Genomic DNA, 17,648 nt, shown 5'->3' on the forward strand with positions numbered 1-17,648 from the left:
ATTACAAAAGCAGAGATATGAGGGCACATGTGGGAACAAAAATTTTTTTTATATTATTTTAATTGTGTAACAACACAAATGTGGCAGAGAAGTCATTGAGAAAGATAAACCATTTGTGGAAATGTTGAAGAGTGTAGTCTGTTTCTTTAATACCTCAGAAAAACAATGGGAGGACATATAAAGCTAGCACCTGATCATAAACTGTCATTCATAAACACACACACACACACACACACACACACACACACACACACACACACACTTGCACCAGGGGAATGAAAGAATGAATGATGCAAGCAATGCTACTGGTCTGTAATTTCCAAAGTAGATTTGACAGCCATCACTCAGTACTGGCTAAGAGTTACTCTTAATCCAAATATTAACAGCCAGTTCCTTGCAAGAGGACAGAGGTCCTGGTCCCTCCATGGTCTCTCCAGGGCTGAGCAGGGTGGCGAATGTCCACAGCCCAAAAGAAATGCAACCTTATGACATCAGCCTCTCACTTATATAAGTTTGGAAAATAGGGAGGGGGATTTTTGGTGGGGTAAGGTGATATAGGAGGTGGGGAAGGGTGGCCGAGGGTATGGAGTGACTGACAGGGCCAATGGCAAAGCTCTATATCAGCAGTGGTGGGACAGAGGCAGTCCAAACAGGTCTTGCTGAGTCACCCCAGTACAGAAGTGACTGAGACAGGTCTCAAAACTTGAGCCAGGCTCAGCTTTGTCCTCAAGGCTCAAACCAGGGCCAAATTGGGATCCAACAGTTAACCAATGTCTTTTACTTATTTTGCCATTTAAAATGACTGTTTGTGGGTTGGAGGTTGTAGCTCTGTGGAAGAGTGCATGCTATAATGCATGAGATTCTGAGTGTGAGCTCAGCACCACACACAATGTTCCCTTTTCATCCTTTCTTCTTCTTTTTGGAATATGCAACAATTAAGACTGGAATTTCTTTAAAATTCCATTTTATTTACATTTAACTGAATTACTGTGTGACTGGGGACATTTTTTTCTATATCTATCAATTTAAATACATTCTTTTTAAAAATTTAATTCTATTTGTAATTCATTTTTTTACAGTCCGTATTCCATTTCCTGCCCCCCCTTCCACCCTCCAACTGCTCCACATCCCACACCTTCTCCCTACCACGCCCCATCTCCACATGGATGCCACCACCCTCCACCCCATCTGACCTCTAAACTCCCTGGGGCCTCCAATCTCTTGAGGGTTAGGTGCATCATCTCTGAATGAAAAGAGACCCAGAAGTCCTCTACTGTATGTGTGTTGGGAGCCTCATATCAGCTGGTGTATGCTGTCTGCTTGGTGGTCCAGTGTTTGAGAGATCTCTGGAGACCAGATTAATTGAGACTGCTGGTCCTCCTACAGGGCTACCCTCCTCCTCTGTCTTTCCCTAATTCAACAACAGGGGTCAGCTGCTTTTGTCCATTGGTTGGGTGCAACTATCTGCCTCTGACTTTTTCAGCTGCTCTTGGGTCTTCCAGAGTTCAGTCATGCTAGGTCCATTGTGAATGCTCCATAGCCTCAGTAATAGACCCAGCTATATCCAAAAGATGCCTCACCATGCCACAAGGGCATGTGTTCCACTATGTTCATAGTGGCCTTATTTGTGATAGCCAGAAGCTGGAAACAACCTAGGTGTCCCACAAGAGAAGAATGGATACAGAAAATGTGGTTCATTTACACAATGGAAAACTACTCAGCTATTAAGAATGAGGACATCCTGAATTTTGCAAGCAAATGGATTGAACAAGAAAATATCATCCTGAGTGAGGTAGTTCAGACCCAAAAGGACATGCATGGTATATACTCACTAATAAGTGGATATTAGCCAAAAACAAAACAAAACAAAACAAAACAATCCAAAAAAAAAAAACCCAAACAACAACAACAAAAACAAAACCATACAAGATACATAAGATACAGTCCACAGAATTCAAAAGGCTCAACAAGCTGAAGGGCCCAAGTGAGGACCTGTCAGTCCCACTTGGGAGAGAGAAGAAAGCAATCATAAGTGGGGAGGGAGGGAGGGACTTGGGAGGGAAAGTGGATGGGAAGGGGGGAACCTGATCTGATATTGGATGAGGGAAAAAGACTGAAGCCCTGAGGGGCAACAAAAAGAATGTAAACAGGCAATGTCAGGAAATAGGAGGTTGGAGGGACCCCCTTGAGTGCAGCAGAGACCTGGGAGGTGAGAGACTCCCATGACTCACAAGGAGAGACCTTCCTTTGATGAAATGCTAGACAGTAGGGAGAGGGAACTTATAGAGCCCACCTCCAGCAGGAAGACAGGACATCAAGTGAGGGATGGGGTTGCCATCCCACAGTCATACATCTGACTCATTATTGTTTCTGTCTGAAAGAATTGCAGGGATGAAAATGGAGAGGAGCCTGAGGAAAAGAAGATCCAGTGACAGGCCCAAAATAGGATACAGCTGAAAGGGAGGTCCCAAGGCATGACACTAAATACATTCTTATATGAAATCCTTTATAAAAGATGTGTTTGATTTTTATTTTGACTTTGAAGGATTTTACTCAGGCTTTTGACCAAATTGTATGTTTTTATTTTTAGAGATATCCAGGATAGATAGATACTCACACACATGTAAATATATACTTCTCTCCTTTGTCCTCTCCTATCTCTCTTCTGGTTGATATTTTATTATCTTAATGGCATCTTTGATGACAAATTTTGTAAAAAGCCACCCATCATTTTGTTAGGAAGTGTCACTGTATTTATGTTCTGATCATACTGCCGGGTGTACTCTCAGAGAAATAGAAATTTATTATTTGCAGAAACTTTATGCTTTAGCACTAGGGATGAACTAGAACGAGGGAACGAAGCATCAAACCACTAATAAATTTGAGCAACATTAAGAAACCTCATTTCTTTGAAACAGAAGAGCATGAACCATTTTTTATTATTATTAGACTGAGTTTTAACCTGAGAACTATCAATAGCTTTTCAACATTATACATATATTCTCTTTGAGTTTCATCATTTACAAACATCTTGTGATTTTTAATGTTTCTGCTTTTGTTTCTGTTCCATTTTCATTTTAGATACATCTAGATGTCTTATCCTAGGATGAAAATGTTATACTTCCATCGTGTAAAAGCCTTTCTTTATTCCAAAATAATCTCTCTGAATCTTACAAATTCGAGTTAAATTTGCAACCTGCTATAACTAGCTTAGATGGTCATCTTGCACATTGTGAAGCTATGTGCTACTGTTTCCTGGTGCTCTTCAACATCAGCACTGCGTGCATTCCCCAAAGCATCTTCCCCTTGCTATCATTTTCCCTTGAACTCTCATGAGTCTAAGGGTTACAGAATGTTATATATGCATTTTGCTTCAGCGAAGTGACTGAAGTTCCCAACTTCATCAGTTAGGGTTAGCAGATGGGTCTTGGTAGAAAGGGCAGAGTGAAAACGGAAGTGCAGAAAGCTAACAATTTGTATGTATTATACAGTTGTGGCTTAGGCTGCAAAGTTGTGCGCTTCCCTGAAGAACCCAAAAGAGAGAGCCAATGGTTAAACTTCACTTGAGGAACAAGGGAAGAGAGCGAGGAAGAGCGCGTGACTCATGGTTCATGAGGGACAAGAGCCTGCTTCATCCACAACAGACTGAGATGAGAACATTTGTTTGTTCTTGCTTTGTTTTGTTTTGTTTTGAGGGAACCAGAAATTTCTTGGTATTTAAGAAACCAAAACGCAACCCCCTAGAGTTGGCATTAGGCCCATCATTTGTCTTTCAGAAGTTCTTTTTTCCCTTAAGAGTAAAATGGGACATAGCAGTGGCCATCAGTGGTTTCCTGGTCTTCATACAGTCCTGCAATTCTGGCCAAATACAGAGAAGCATTTTTACAAAATACTTGGATCTTCAGAGAGGAACTTGTAGACAGGGATCCTTTTACTACTTAAACCAAAGAAATACAGGATGCCTGCAATGGTATTTAATTCCTTTATTACCAATATCACTTTTACAACTATTACAGTATTATCAGTGACTTATGTTTGTTACTATTTATAGACCATTACAAGTTTTCAATGTTTGAGTCAGATAGTTTAATATCATTGTGTGTGCGTATGTCTGTGTGTGTGTGCACACACACACTCCCACACCCACACACTTGCACATGTGCAGGTGCACACATACATGTACATGTGTGCATCAATAATGGTGGATAAGAAATTATTCCATAAATTTCTAATTCCTAAATACCATAGTCACTAACTTCTGAATACTTTTACATTGATTAAGTAAGTAAGTAAGTAAGTAATTTGTTTATTTATTATTTTGATTTATGTATGTGGGCATGCATATGTGGAGGTCAATGGACCACTTTCAGGACTATGTCCTCCTCTTATGGATACTAGGGAACTGGACTGTCTACATCAAATCAGCATCAAGTGCCTTACTCACTGAGCCATTATGCTGGGCACGTACATATTATTTTGTGTTTTAAATAAAAAGAGAACCTTTTTCACATTCAGAATTCCATAATTGCCTGTAGTTCTTATTTTAGGTTTAAGACTTTATGCCATTAATGTTAGCATTCTATCATTGCTATCTTTCTTCAGCTGACAGTTCTTACAGAGACCATTGTATAAACTGAGCAGGTTGTATTTATATATTCTCTCTCTCTCTCTCTCTCTCTCTCTCTCTCTCTCTCTCTCTCTCTGTGTGTGTGTGTGTGTGTAACAGCAGTTAATGAAAAACTAAGACATCAATTTGAAAGAGAGCAAAGAGGTGTAGGTATATATGGAAAGGTTTGGGGTAGGAAAGAAAACGGCTAAATGACATAAATTATATTATAATCTAAAAATAATTTTGCTAAACTGTTTTTAGTATTTCATACATGAGTGCCATATTTATATTATTTGATCTCTCCTTCCATAATACATATTATTCAACATATTTTGACTTATGGTCCAATTTTTGATAAATCAAACTACCTAATGTTAGATATAAGATAGCCCAAAGTCGTTTCACTCATAAAAACCAATGCATTGTATAGTTTTTCAAATGCCTTTGCAGATAAAGTGGGATTGGTTTAGGAATTTGGTTTAGTCCTGAAAGCAATAGACTTCTATTGTCCCTATCGGTCTCCTAGTTTTTCCTTATTAAAAAACAAGATTTTATTTTTTCAGTAATGTTCTGATAGCTCCTGGATATTCTTAAGAACTTTGGACTAAGCTCATCACAAATCATTCTAATTTTCTTACATTTGTATAAATTCTAACAGACTTTGGTTTTTAGATATTTCCACCACTAATTTTGAGTTTTAAGCATAATAGACAGACAAAATATGAAATAAAAAATGTTCCAAGAGGGAATATGCTTTTCTGTAATTTTTAAAAAGACATTTATACTCTTAAAATTATTATAAATATACAAAATTGCTATAGCATCATGTGTAATAATTCTGGTTCTGTATCTATGCATAACACAATAGATAATGTATGATAATAGATGTACATAATAGATAATGATGTATAATAGTGTATAATAACACATTCATTCTCTGGCTATGTAAATGCATTTCTCAAGGAAGAAAATGCATAACTTAAATTGTTATTATTATTCTAGTGATTAGTTTGGTTGCACTAAACAATGATTCATTATTAATTTACTTGTGTGAGCACCTCATCCCAAAAAAAACATACTCAATAGCATATTTATACCAGGTTAATATATTAATAATACATTTAACAATTTAACAAAGTGATATTAGTGAAATACTTACAGTAAAAATTATAGAATTGTGTGAGTGTTTTGGACATTAATATATTTATTATTTAATTTTAATAGTGGAAACTCTTTTATATTAGGTAAAACCATTCTCTTAATCACATTTCAAATATCTATTATGAATTTCCTGATTATTTTTGGCCAAAGAAAGTACTTCTATATTGGGGATGTGTTTGTTTTAAGAGTGGGAGTCATAGGATTATCCTTTCAGAAGTCAATAGTGACAACATGAAATTTTGAAGTCCACTTGTCTGTACACTTGTCTTATCACATGAGAAATTCACCTGCCTGTACCTATTGCCTTTTCACAGGGAGAATTCCCTTTGAGTAGAGTTGCCATTGATTGTTTTTATTTTTCAATCAGGCAAACTGTTTCACATTTTAGGTTCTCTCTGCCCAGCATTTAAAGAAGCTGGTCCTCTTGCATGCTAAACAGTAAATCTGCAAGAAAACTGCCTATAAAATCTCTTGCGTGGTGCTTACTGAGATAGGCTTCTGAGAAATAGAAAATTTGACCTATATTGATTTTATGCCCTTTGAGAAATAGGTAGTGCGAGCTTGATTAATGAGCATTTCCCACCTCATTTATGTCCAAAATTTCTACAATTGACATCTGAAAATCTGTGTACATTGTTCCAAGTAAATTATGTTGAGTGCCTTAGCTGGTTGTGATGTCTCTTTGGCTTCAGTGTTCTAGTATGTTTTTGACAGTGCAGACACCAGCCAGTGTGAGGAAGAAGCAAAAAACAAACAAATAGAAAAATAGAAGCAACCAAAGCAAAGTAAAAAAAAAAAAATGATGCCAAAATATAGTGTGAGTATACTTTGACCTACTGACTACATTCATTTTAAATATTTTCAAATCCCTTTTTATTTTTTGGACTACTGGTTTCCTTATTGATTTTTATTCATATTGAAATGACACACACAGTATCAATTATTTTAACCATACTGGTAGGAGAGTATTGGTGTGTATCATTGTTTTCAGATGCAAGTCGCATAATTTCATGGAGTTGTTTCCTCACATTTGTGGTATTACTATCATGAAAGAATCCTACAAATGTAAGTGATCACAGATTATATGACAACCCATAGTTAGCCAACATTAGACTGTTGTATGCATATTTATTTTCCCCCAAATATGCATTAAATATATGTTAGAGTAAGGATTGGAGAACATTCTCTACAATCTCCTAGCTATCTGATAGGATAGGTTACCTAGCTCACTGTGTTTTTGTAACAAAGGCTCTTTTTCGCTGTTGTACCCCAAATATCATCCTTGATACCTGAGAAGGAGGCATGGCTATCCTTTAGAAGAACTTTATAAAACAGTGTTTTTTACCTTTGGTCCGGGAATGTAGTTAACTGACTATCCTGCTTGTCAACTTGACACAAACTAGAGTCAGACAGAGGAACCTCACTTGAGAACAATATCTTCATCAGACAGCCTGCAGGTAAGTAAATCTTTGGGGAGAGATATTTTTTTGTCTGATAATTAATAGATGGGAGATCACTAAATGAATGGCTACCTTTTGACAGGGGATTCTAGGTGGTTTAAGAAAGCAGGATGGGGAAGCCATGGGAGCCAACAAGTCATCAGCACTCCTGCCTGCCTTGTTTCTGTTCCTGCCTCCAGGTGCTGCCTGAGTCCCTCCCTTGAGCTCCATCACTGATGGACTATAACATGCAAGTGTTAGTCAAACAAACCTTTTGCTCACCTCACCTCCCTGGTTTTGGCCAGTGTGTTTTAGCCACAGCAATACAAATCTATGCACAGCTCTGACAATCAGGTGTATTGGATCAATCTGAGGCATCCATGATTTCACTCTGATAAAATGCAGAACCACTCGCCCTCAGAGGGCACACAGACAGCAAACAGTATTTGCATTGAAAGAGGAAAATTACTGAACTCTCCAACTCAGAGCCCTCCTACCCCTCCCATCTGGAGATTGTTCCCGGAACCCTCCAGAACTCTCACCCCAGAGTACATTCTGAACTCTCACACCAGAGTCAGACCCCCTCTCAAATGAAAACTGTTCCGGGGACATTTCTGAGATAAGGGTCTCCTGGAACGAACCCAGTCCAACCCCTCCCAACTAAGGACTGTGCCAGGGACATTTTTGAGATAAGGGTGTGAGTAAAAACCTCAGTTCCAATGAATCAAGTACATGGCCAAAGTGTGGGACGCGGTTGCAAAAGCACTTTGGAAAAACCCTTGGCTGAATCTCTTAGTGACGTAAAACCTGTATTTTCCCTGCCCTGCTCCCCCCTTGCCTCCTTCCTATAAAAGCTTGTGAAAAGTTTGGGCTAATTGCCGAATCTCCTCTGCACCTGCTGCATGAGTTTCGACCCCAGATATCTGGTATATGTGCTTTTATGTGCTTTCTTGTCGTTGCTGTATTAAATCTTACTCTCTATACATCTTAAGTACCGGTCTCAGTGTCTTCTTGGGTGCGCTGCTGACCCGAGGCTTGAGTAAGTGCCTCCCTTTGGGAGTCTTGGAGTCTTTCAGCATCACTCACATTGACTGGAAAAAAAATCAAAAGAATGTTGGGTAGGAAATAGAAAATGTTACTATAAGTAAGAACAAATTTTAATTTTCAGTAAAAGCATCCCGACTGACCCAGATGTTAAAATTAGCAACAATTTAAAAAATTACTTTAAGGATAACTGGAAGGCACATTGGACATGATGGATTTCGGGGTAAAGAGATTAAGAGCTTTAGAAGATACAGTAAAACATGAGGAATCAAACTTAATTGGGATTAAATAGAACAATAGCCGTGGTGAACAGTAAATATAAAGATTAGTCAAAAATATACCGTGGAATAAGGCAGTAGAGTTGAGAGTTAAAACAGTCAACATGGCACTGAGAACTTGTGGACCAACATTCAATGTTCTGGCACTCATGAAATTGGGATTCAAGGAAGAATGTGAGGGGTAAACTCAAAATACAGATTTTTTATTAATATTTATGAAGTTTCATCTAAAATATTATCTCTGGAATTCAGGAAGTTCTGTTAAACCAGAGGGGAACAAATAAAAGAACAAGAATTGGGAAATAAACTTCTCAGTCAACTTTTGAATGATAACAATGAAGAAAGTTTTAAAAATAGAAATAAAAACTGAATTACACAGAGATCCAAGGCATGCAAACAATTCCAGATAAGCTCTGTGAGTCATATACAGAGCAAAGACATGAAAATATGACAAGACCTTTGTGGGAAGATGGTGTCAACAGGAGAGGGAAGAGGATTGGAGAAAGATGTGGAGTGGAGTGGGGGGGGGTGACTAAAAAATCAATATATATGTGCATAAAGCTATCAAACACTGAAAAGTTTTAAATTATTTTTATTTTATATCTATAGTTCATACAGATTGTATTTTACATCTATATTTCATATAAGTTATTTTTAATATAAATATGAAATAAAATTATATATACATATATATGCATAGTTACATGCATATATACTATATCTACATCATCTCTGCTTTCATTCTCTTCTCTCTAAATCCTAGTAAGAACTTCTTCATCTGACCACGGTGACTCATTTATTGTACTATCAGGGGATATAGATGCCTGCTAAGAGAGAGAATTTTGTATCTGGAATGCCTCATACAGGTACACCTACCAGAAAAGATCAGTGTGACATGAATAAAAGTGGTGTTTAAATTAAAACCATAATGTGCTATGTGAATCTTAGATGAGCTTGCTCCCTAGAGGAAGTAGGCTAAGGGGTCATGGTAACAAGAAACAGGCACAGCCGAGGCAAGCCAGCTAGACATGGAGTCTCTTGTGCAGCAGCAGAGGCGATGCTTGCCTTCAATTTCAATGTCCTTTCCACAGCTGCCTTCCTAGCTCTAAGTGTTCAGGGTTATGTGCAGTAGTACTGTAAGCTTACTGCATAGATGCTGCCTGATTTATATCCCTCCAAATGGGTGCTCAGAGAAAATACCGTCTGAGTTTTACATTTGGAGCCACAGTTCCTCTCCCAAGAGAAGCCTTGGATTCATGCCGCTAGATTAAAACTGTGATGATTGTGGCAATAATGTCACTTGCATAATCAAATGCAATTGAAGAGGAAATGCGCCAATTTCAGCTGGACTCGAGCTGCCGTTATGTGCACTTATGCTTACAGCCTTTAATTTTTTGCCCGTATGCTATGATGGACTGACTGACTTCTGCAATTTCGCTTTATTGGCAATTCGCTGTAACCCATTGTCTGTGCCATTATATCTGAAATGAAGAAAGAACAACCTACTTCATGTAACCTGATTATAGCCAACCATACTGGGCTCAAGTAATTAAAGGTGAGGGATGGTAATAGCATGCAAACCACTTTCCCTGATGGCTCTGTGCTGCGCTCCCCTAGCTATGAGATTCCCTTTAAAAGGGAGACAGCAAAGCAAGTCTGCCCAGCGCCAGGGAAGGGCAGGGAATGCAAATATGTACATTTGTAAACTTGCTTAACTCTGGCTGAATAGAACAGTTGATTGCAAAACACATACTTCAGTTCTGGTTGCTCTATAAAATTTGATGAAATTTTCCAAAAAATTTTTGTGCAGTAAAAGGACAATTAGCTTAGAGACTGAAACGCGCGCCCATGGCTTGAATCACTTTTGCCTGCAAGGAAGTTCACTTTTATCTCCACTGGGGGCTTAAGTCACATCGTATGGAGTCGGAGAGCTCAGCTCAGGTGGCTGATATTTATAGAAGTCAGAGGTCAGATGGAGAAAGTCACCAGTTTGGGGGATCGCATTACCTTCCTTTCAACCATAGTTTTTATGAACGTATAGCAATATTCTACATGAGTAAACGAGGGATAACGTTCATTTCTGTGATACATGACACCCATAAATGTGAGCTCATTATACCGTAGACTTCACATCTGACTTAGAAAAGTTGAGATAGAACCTTTTAACATTCATTTCCAATCAAGACCTGTTAGACTTGACATTTCCAAACAAGTGCCCTGAAATAACTAATTTTCATTTTAAACAGTGAGGAAATTCTTGAGGCTATTTGATTAACAGGGCTGAAAACGAAGTTGTTTACTGATCTAAACACAATTTATTTCAACATTCTGAGGTGTTCTTCATCGAGAAATCCAAAGATACTGGTTTCTCAAAGGGTGTATTCCTTGATGGAAATTCCTGTTCTTCTGAGTAAAAGAAAGAAGGGCTCTATATATTCCACACTGTGTGCTCTGGAGATAAATCCCAAGGCTGAAAGTTACTGCACATTTCCTTAACTAGGTCTCCAGATATGACTATAATGAACTAGAGGCAAGTGGTTCTTTATCAACCAGTAGCGATGAATTAATAATCAAGGATTACACAGCAGCTATTTTATTTCTCCAGGAGAATTAATTCTGAGGTCCACTGTCAAGGCAGGTAAAAATCAAAACAACATTTATTTCTTAAACGCATTTATTTTAAAATTAAGTTTTATTGATAGTACTTTTTCTGCTTAGTGAGTTGTAGGGTAATGTTTTCATCCTTTTATTCTCTGTATATTGGTCAAATCAGTATACAGGCACTCGCCAATTACGTAAATATTTATTTGTAATGAGAATATTAAAATCCATTTGTAAGTGTTTTTGTACTCCATGATATAATATTGTGAACTGTTGTCACCATCTGTGAAACAAAACATCTCAACTTAGAATACAGCCAGCTGCAACTCTGTGGGCCTTAACAACCATGCCTTATCTCTTCCATTTTAATCCTCTGGAGCCAGCAGTGATCAGCATTAAGCTCACTGCATGCTTACACTCATTCTATTAGGTTCTCTATGTGATTGAAACTGTATAATATTTCCCTGCAATACTTGCTTTGTTTCCCTTGACATGGTGATCTCCAGTTCTATCTGCATTGCTGAAAATGGCAAGAATCCATCCTTTTAAGAACAGAATTCTCACACATAGGCCACTGTTTACCTGACACCAAGCCATAATCTAACCACTGTGAATAAAGTTTTCTTAGTGGCACTATGAGATAAATATTATTATTCTAGTTAAGTAGCTAAAATTGAACCTTATACACACACAATGTCCATTCAGGACATTGATTGCCAGATATACCAATGGTGATAAGAGTCTGAACATGTAAATCATAGAATTTACAAATTACAGAGTAAGGGCTAAATGTACCTATCACTTTCTTTTATATAGCCTGGAACTCTTTTCAAATGACTTTAAAAAAATCAAATGTTTAATGACCCCCCGTGAAATTAACTTTAAATTCCCAAATTAACATCTATAAGGGAATTGTTTATAGCTAAGCTATGTGCCTATTTTCCTGCTACAATGGAACAGATGGATGTTTACATTAAGGTCTACCTGGGGTGATCTCATGACTGAGTATGGGTTTTTCCTGCATGAGACTTTCTGCATAGACAGCTCCACTGCAACAATATTTTATGTGCGGTATATTTTAATTCTCTCTGCATGGCTATATGTCAGTATTTTTTTGTGTGTGTTTATAGAAGTATGTTTGCCTAATGTCAAAACCAAAAGGAAAATAAAGGATGTACCTTTGACATTATGTGTTAATAACACAGTAGAGTGTGGACTATTTTATTGCATTGAGTACCAAGAACTTTAGTGTAGCATTATATCACTGCTATCCTAAGATATATGCAGCACATTAGTGTTAATAAACTAAATCTTCATCACAGTGTCCCCAGAACAGAAAGCGGTGATTTAAAAAATTAGAAAATAAAACCTGAATCCTTGGCAGTAGAATATTGTCACAAAATAAAAGTGGGAGTCTAGCTAAAGTGTCTTCATGGTCATTTCCTAGCCATGCCCCCCACTCCCCTGCAAAAAAAAATAAACTCATTACCAATGTTTAGTTTATTAAAATATGAGTCATTGTAACACTCTTAGAATTGTTTCTAGAGATAATAAGAAATTGCTTAAAGTTACTTATGTATTTGTGAAAAACTTTAGTGGAGCATTTATAGATATTAAAATCAAAACCAACAATTAAAATTAAGATAAATGATTTGCTTTCTTTTCCTTGAATTATTTTATTTATTTATTTACTTTTGAGTCAGGGCATCATACATTTCAGTTTGGCCTCAAACATGTGATGTGGATACACATGATCTTGAATTTACAATACTCTTGCCTCCATCCCTTGTGTCCCCACATCTTGTCCTATCCCACAGAGGCAGAAAGCAGGGTTCTGACAGCCCTGAGTATGGTGGGATAACCTCTGGAGAGTACTGTAGAGAGAGGCGTTTATAGGGTTTATAAGGGCTTTTTTCGGTGTAGGGTTGGAAAGAGATGATTGGTCGTGGCATCAAGTGAGTGGGAATGGCTGATTGGATATAATACAGCACCTAATTATCATGTGGGCAGGAAGCCAGAGTGGGCTGTGTGTGCTGAGTTATACAGCCTTGCAGAGAGCTCTGTACAAAGTCACTTTTCAGACAAGAACAGCTACCTGTGTTCAGGGACATTCTCCAGACAGAGCCACTCTCCAGACAGAGGCAGAGATAGGGAAGGTCCTCTGAGAAAGGCTCAGAAAGCCTTCTGGTCATAGGGGACTCTTACCTTAATAGCAAGGCTCCCTAATACTCTCGAGTACTGAAACTACAGGTTTGTGTCATCACCCAGTCGACATGTTGCAGAGGATAAAGCTTAAGGCATTGTGCTAGGTAAGTGCTCTAGCAATCACCCTATCACCCTATCACCCTATTAACCTGTACCTTCCTTGCCTGCTGAAAAAAAAACTAGCCTTTGACCTTTTGAAGAGTCATTACTCTGTTTAAAGTGGCTGAAGAACTAGCCTCAGTATATTGCCTGTACAGAAACTTAGGTATAGAGGCAATACTTAAGAAACACACATTCTCTGAAACCTGAGTTCGTGTCTGGTAAAATGTATCATAACTGACTTTGGTAAAAGTAAGGGTACATATATGTATAGATTTACAAAGTTTATGGAGATGTTAGTTGTAGTTTTAATCAAAAAGTAAGTTTTTAATACTTTTGTTTATATTATTTGCTAATGTGCATTATACAGCAAATGACTGAACCTTCAAAGTGATGAACTTCAAATATTCTACTGACCTTATATATCATTCTACTGTGTAGCACGGTACAGCGTAACTGCTCAAGTTTTGTCAGGATTGTTCAGTGCAGCGCCAGGATTCTGATTGTTCTCTGTAGAAAGACTATCTCTTTTTTTTTTTTTTAATCCTCATTGTATCATTTATGGCACATTAAGGTAAGAAAACAAATTACAACTTTCATAATTAAAAATTAAATTCTATCTATACCATGTATATTTTTTCTTTTTTATTGGTTATTTTATATATTTACATTTCAAATATTATCCCCCTTCCTAGTTCCCCTCCATAAGCCTCCATTCTTGTCCTCCTTCCTCCTGCCTCTATGAGGGTGCTACCCCACCTGCCTACTCACTCTTGCCTTAGCACCCTAGCATTCCCCCACCCTGGGTCATGGAGCCTCCACAGGACCAAGAGTTTCCCTTCCCAGCAACGCCCACTAAGGCAGTCCTCTGCTACATATCCAGCTCGAGCCATTGGTCCCTCCATGGGTACTCTTTGGTTGGTGGTTTAGTCCCGGGGAGATTTGGGGCATCTGGTTGGTTGAAACTGTTGTTTTTCCTATGGGGTTGTAAACCACTTAAACTTCTACAGTTCTTACCCTAACTTCTCCATTATGGTGCCTGTGCTCATTTCTGATGTCTGGCTGAGTACATCCATCTGAGTACATCCATATCTGTATGGGACTCCATTTGCTAACTGTAATCAGACTCCATTTTGTCTGTTTCCATTGTCATATTTATTCAGCCTATGTCATTTAAGTAAAGAGGTAAAATCTGGGCAGAGAAAACATGATTGTGAATATGTACTTGAGGAACCATTGTCGGGGTACTAAGGATGCTAGATATTCCATTAGGCATTGCTTTCATGATTAAAGGCATCTATGGAGCTGTCTTAATCAATAAGCAAGGAAGAAAATAGACAAGTAAGTGAAAAAAAAAAGGATAAAACTCAAACTAGTTAGAAAATAAATCAGTATGTAAATCAAAACTTTAGCCCATTAACACCCAGGTCACTGAAAAAGGTAAATTTTAGTGAGAAATACTGACTCACAAAAATCCATTGTTGGTTTCTCTATTCAAAAGGAATCACAGATATTTCTAAAGATTCATGAGTATATGATTTTTTCATAGTATTTTATAGAAATATGAATTATTCCTTACTTCTCTTTTTGTCTGAGATGAGCTTTCTAGTCTGAGATACTCAAGAGTCAGGATTGAGAAAGGTCTTGGTTGGTAGAGGTGCTTGTGAGGAAAGCTTGCTCACCTGAGCTGAAGCCTTGATCCCACAAGATTGCAGCGAAGAATCTGCCTCTGAGAAAAACACTCTGACTTCTACAGATGCACAACAGAACACACACAGCCACATGCATGCACACACACACACACACACTCACACATATGCACAAACATGCACACAGATGCACACATTAATGCAATAATCAAATAAGTAAAAATACGAAGGCATGATTTTAAAATAAATTTGGTATTTAGTTTCAACAAAAGTGATGAAGGTCTGAAGACTTTTGGAGCAGGGGAAGCCCTTTGTGGAGCCACCACACAGCTGCACTGTGGGCTTTCTTTCTGTCCTTGCAATCATAATCACCAAGGAGAAGACATGGAAATCAAGGATGATGATTCTTAGTAGGAAAGAAAAGGAGTTACTACACTTTGAGTTGTTCTTCAAGGTAGTGGGGGAGACAAATGCCACAGCAGTCCTCTGTAAAGGGAAAACAAACAAAAACAACAACCTTTACATATCCTTAAAAATCTTTTCACCTGTTCTTCTTTCTGCTTGCCAATGGCTCCTTTTATCTTTATCTCATTATGAGATTTGCAAGTCTAAAAATTAATTTTCACTATTGCCTTTTCACATGTGTCCATGGTGGTTCAAACTCTATCACACACATACATCCACACATATGTGCATATGTATATGTATATATATGTATGCATATATGTATATACATATATGCACACATATACATATATACAGATATGTGAGTGCATGTGTGCATGGGTTTGGTGTCTGCAGATGAGATGGATCCTTAGGTGGGGCAGTCTCTGGATGCCCTTTCCTCCAGTCTCTGCCCCACTCTTTGTCCCTGCGTTTCTTTTTTGACTGGAGGAATACTGGATTCATATTTTTTTGAGATGGGTGGTTAGCCACATCCCTCAACCGGGGGCATACCTATCCAGTGGATGTAATCGCTACAGATTCTATCTCTTCTTTGTTGGGTATTTTGCCTAATGTCCTCCCTGTTGGGTTCTGGGAACATTTTGGGTCCCTGGCATCTGGGTCTTACTAATGGCTATCGCAGTTCCCCATCCGCTACTGCTACACACCTCCTTTCAAATTCCTGACCCTCTGTAATTCTCTCTTCTAGTATCTGAACTGGCCCACCTTCCCCTCTCCTCTCTCCCTTCCAGATCCTTCTCTTCCTCTACTTCCTGAGATCCTATTCTTCCCCCTTCTGAGTAGGACTGGAGCATCCACACTTCGGTGTGATCTTCTTTCTTTGTGGGTTTCATACGGTCTGCGAGTTGTATTGTGAGTATTCTGAGCTTCTTTTTGGCTAATATCCACTTATCAGTGAGTACATACCATGTGTGTTCTTTTGTGACTGTGTTACCTCACTCAGGATATTTTCTATTTCCATCCATTTGCATGCGAATTTCATGAACTCGTTGTTTTTAATCAGCCCAATTTTAATAAGGTAATCTCCCGTTTTCCTAATACCATAAGTCTGGAAAATTGTTTCTTTTTTTACATTTTGTTATTTAATATTAGTATACAAAGTATTAGGAATCATAGAGGTGTTTTCTCACCGAATGCACGTAAGTGAATTCTCCTCTCACTGCTCCTTTCCCACCTTCCCCTCCAGGCACAGAATTCTTCATGTCACACATGTTCTATCACATTCTCCTCCAACTTCTTCCTTGGCACACCCCTTAAAACTCTTCTTTCCAGTGTTTTAGGCTCTGGCCCTGATCACAGACATTTACAGAAACATGCACACTAAACCTGGCTGTCCTATGGGAGAGACCATGAATTGGATTTTTCTGAGCTTGGGACACCTTGATTAATGGAATACTTTTCTACTTCAGTCATTTTCCTAAAATTTTCAGAATTTAATTTTTCCTTTACATCGGAGTGAAATTTTATTATGTGTGTGTATACTCCATATCTTCTTTATCAATCCATCCCATGATGGATATCTGAGATTGTTCCACTTCCTAGCTACTGTGAATAGTGCTTCAGTGCTCCTTAATGTGAATGTATCTGTGTACAGAGTGTGGAGTTCTGTGTGCCAAGAACAGGACAGCTAGACCATAAAGTCGTTCTGCTTCTGATTTCTCCAGGAACTCCATACCCATTTCCATGGGGAAAAAAAAAAAAAGACTTACTAGTCTATGCAAAATATTGATAAAGCTTTTCTTTTCTTCTGAGGCCATTTGATGCAGTCAATTTTAAATGAAAACCTGAAGAGGTAGTGTATAGACCATTACCCTTAGAATCTTCTATTTTACTAATCCTGTTCTCCATTAAATTCTTTCTGAGTTAAGTGAGGAAGTTAGTGACAGTGACGGGCAAGGATATTTTCTGCCTTGTCAATTCAAATAAATCCGGACTTAGTCAATGACAAGCTCTTTTGTCTGCAAGGATTAACATCTAGTGATGTGTAAAACAGGACCAGTGTATACTTAATTGCAAATAGTGATAATAGTATTTTTAAGAGTATTCTTAAGAAAGCTGAAATTTCTTTGGGCATAATTTAAGCATACTTTTGTACTTT

This window comes from Mus caroli, unplaced genomic scaffold (genome assembly GCF_978045245.1).
Source record: "Mus caroli unplaced genomic scaffold, Mus_caroli_1 scaffold_20, whole genome shotgun sequence".
In the NCBI taxonomy this organism is placed as follows: Eukaryota; Metazoa; Chordata; class Mammalia; order Rodentia; family Muridae; genus Mus; species Mus caroli.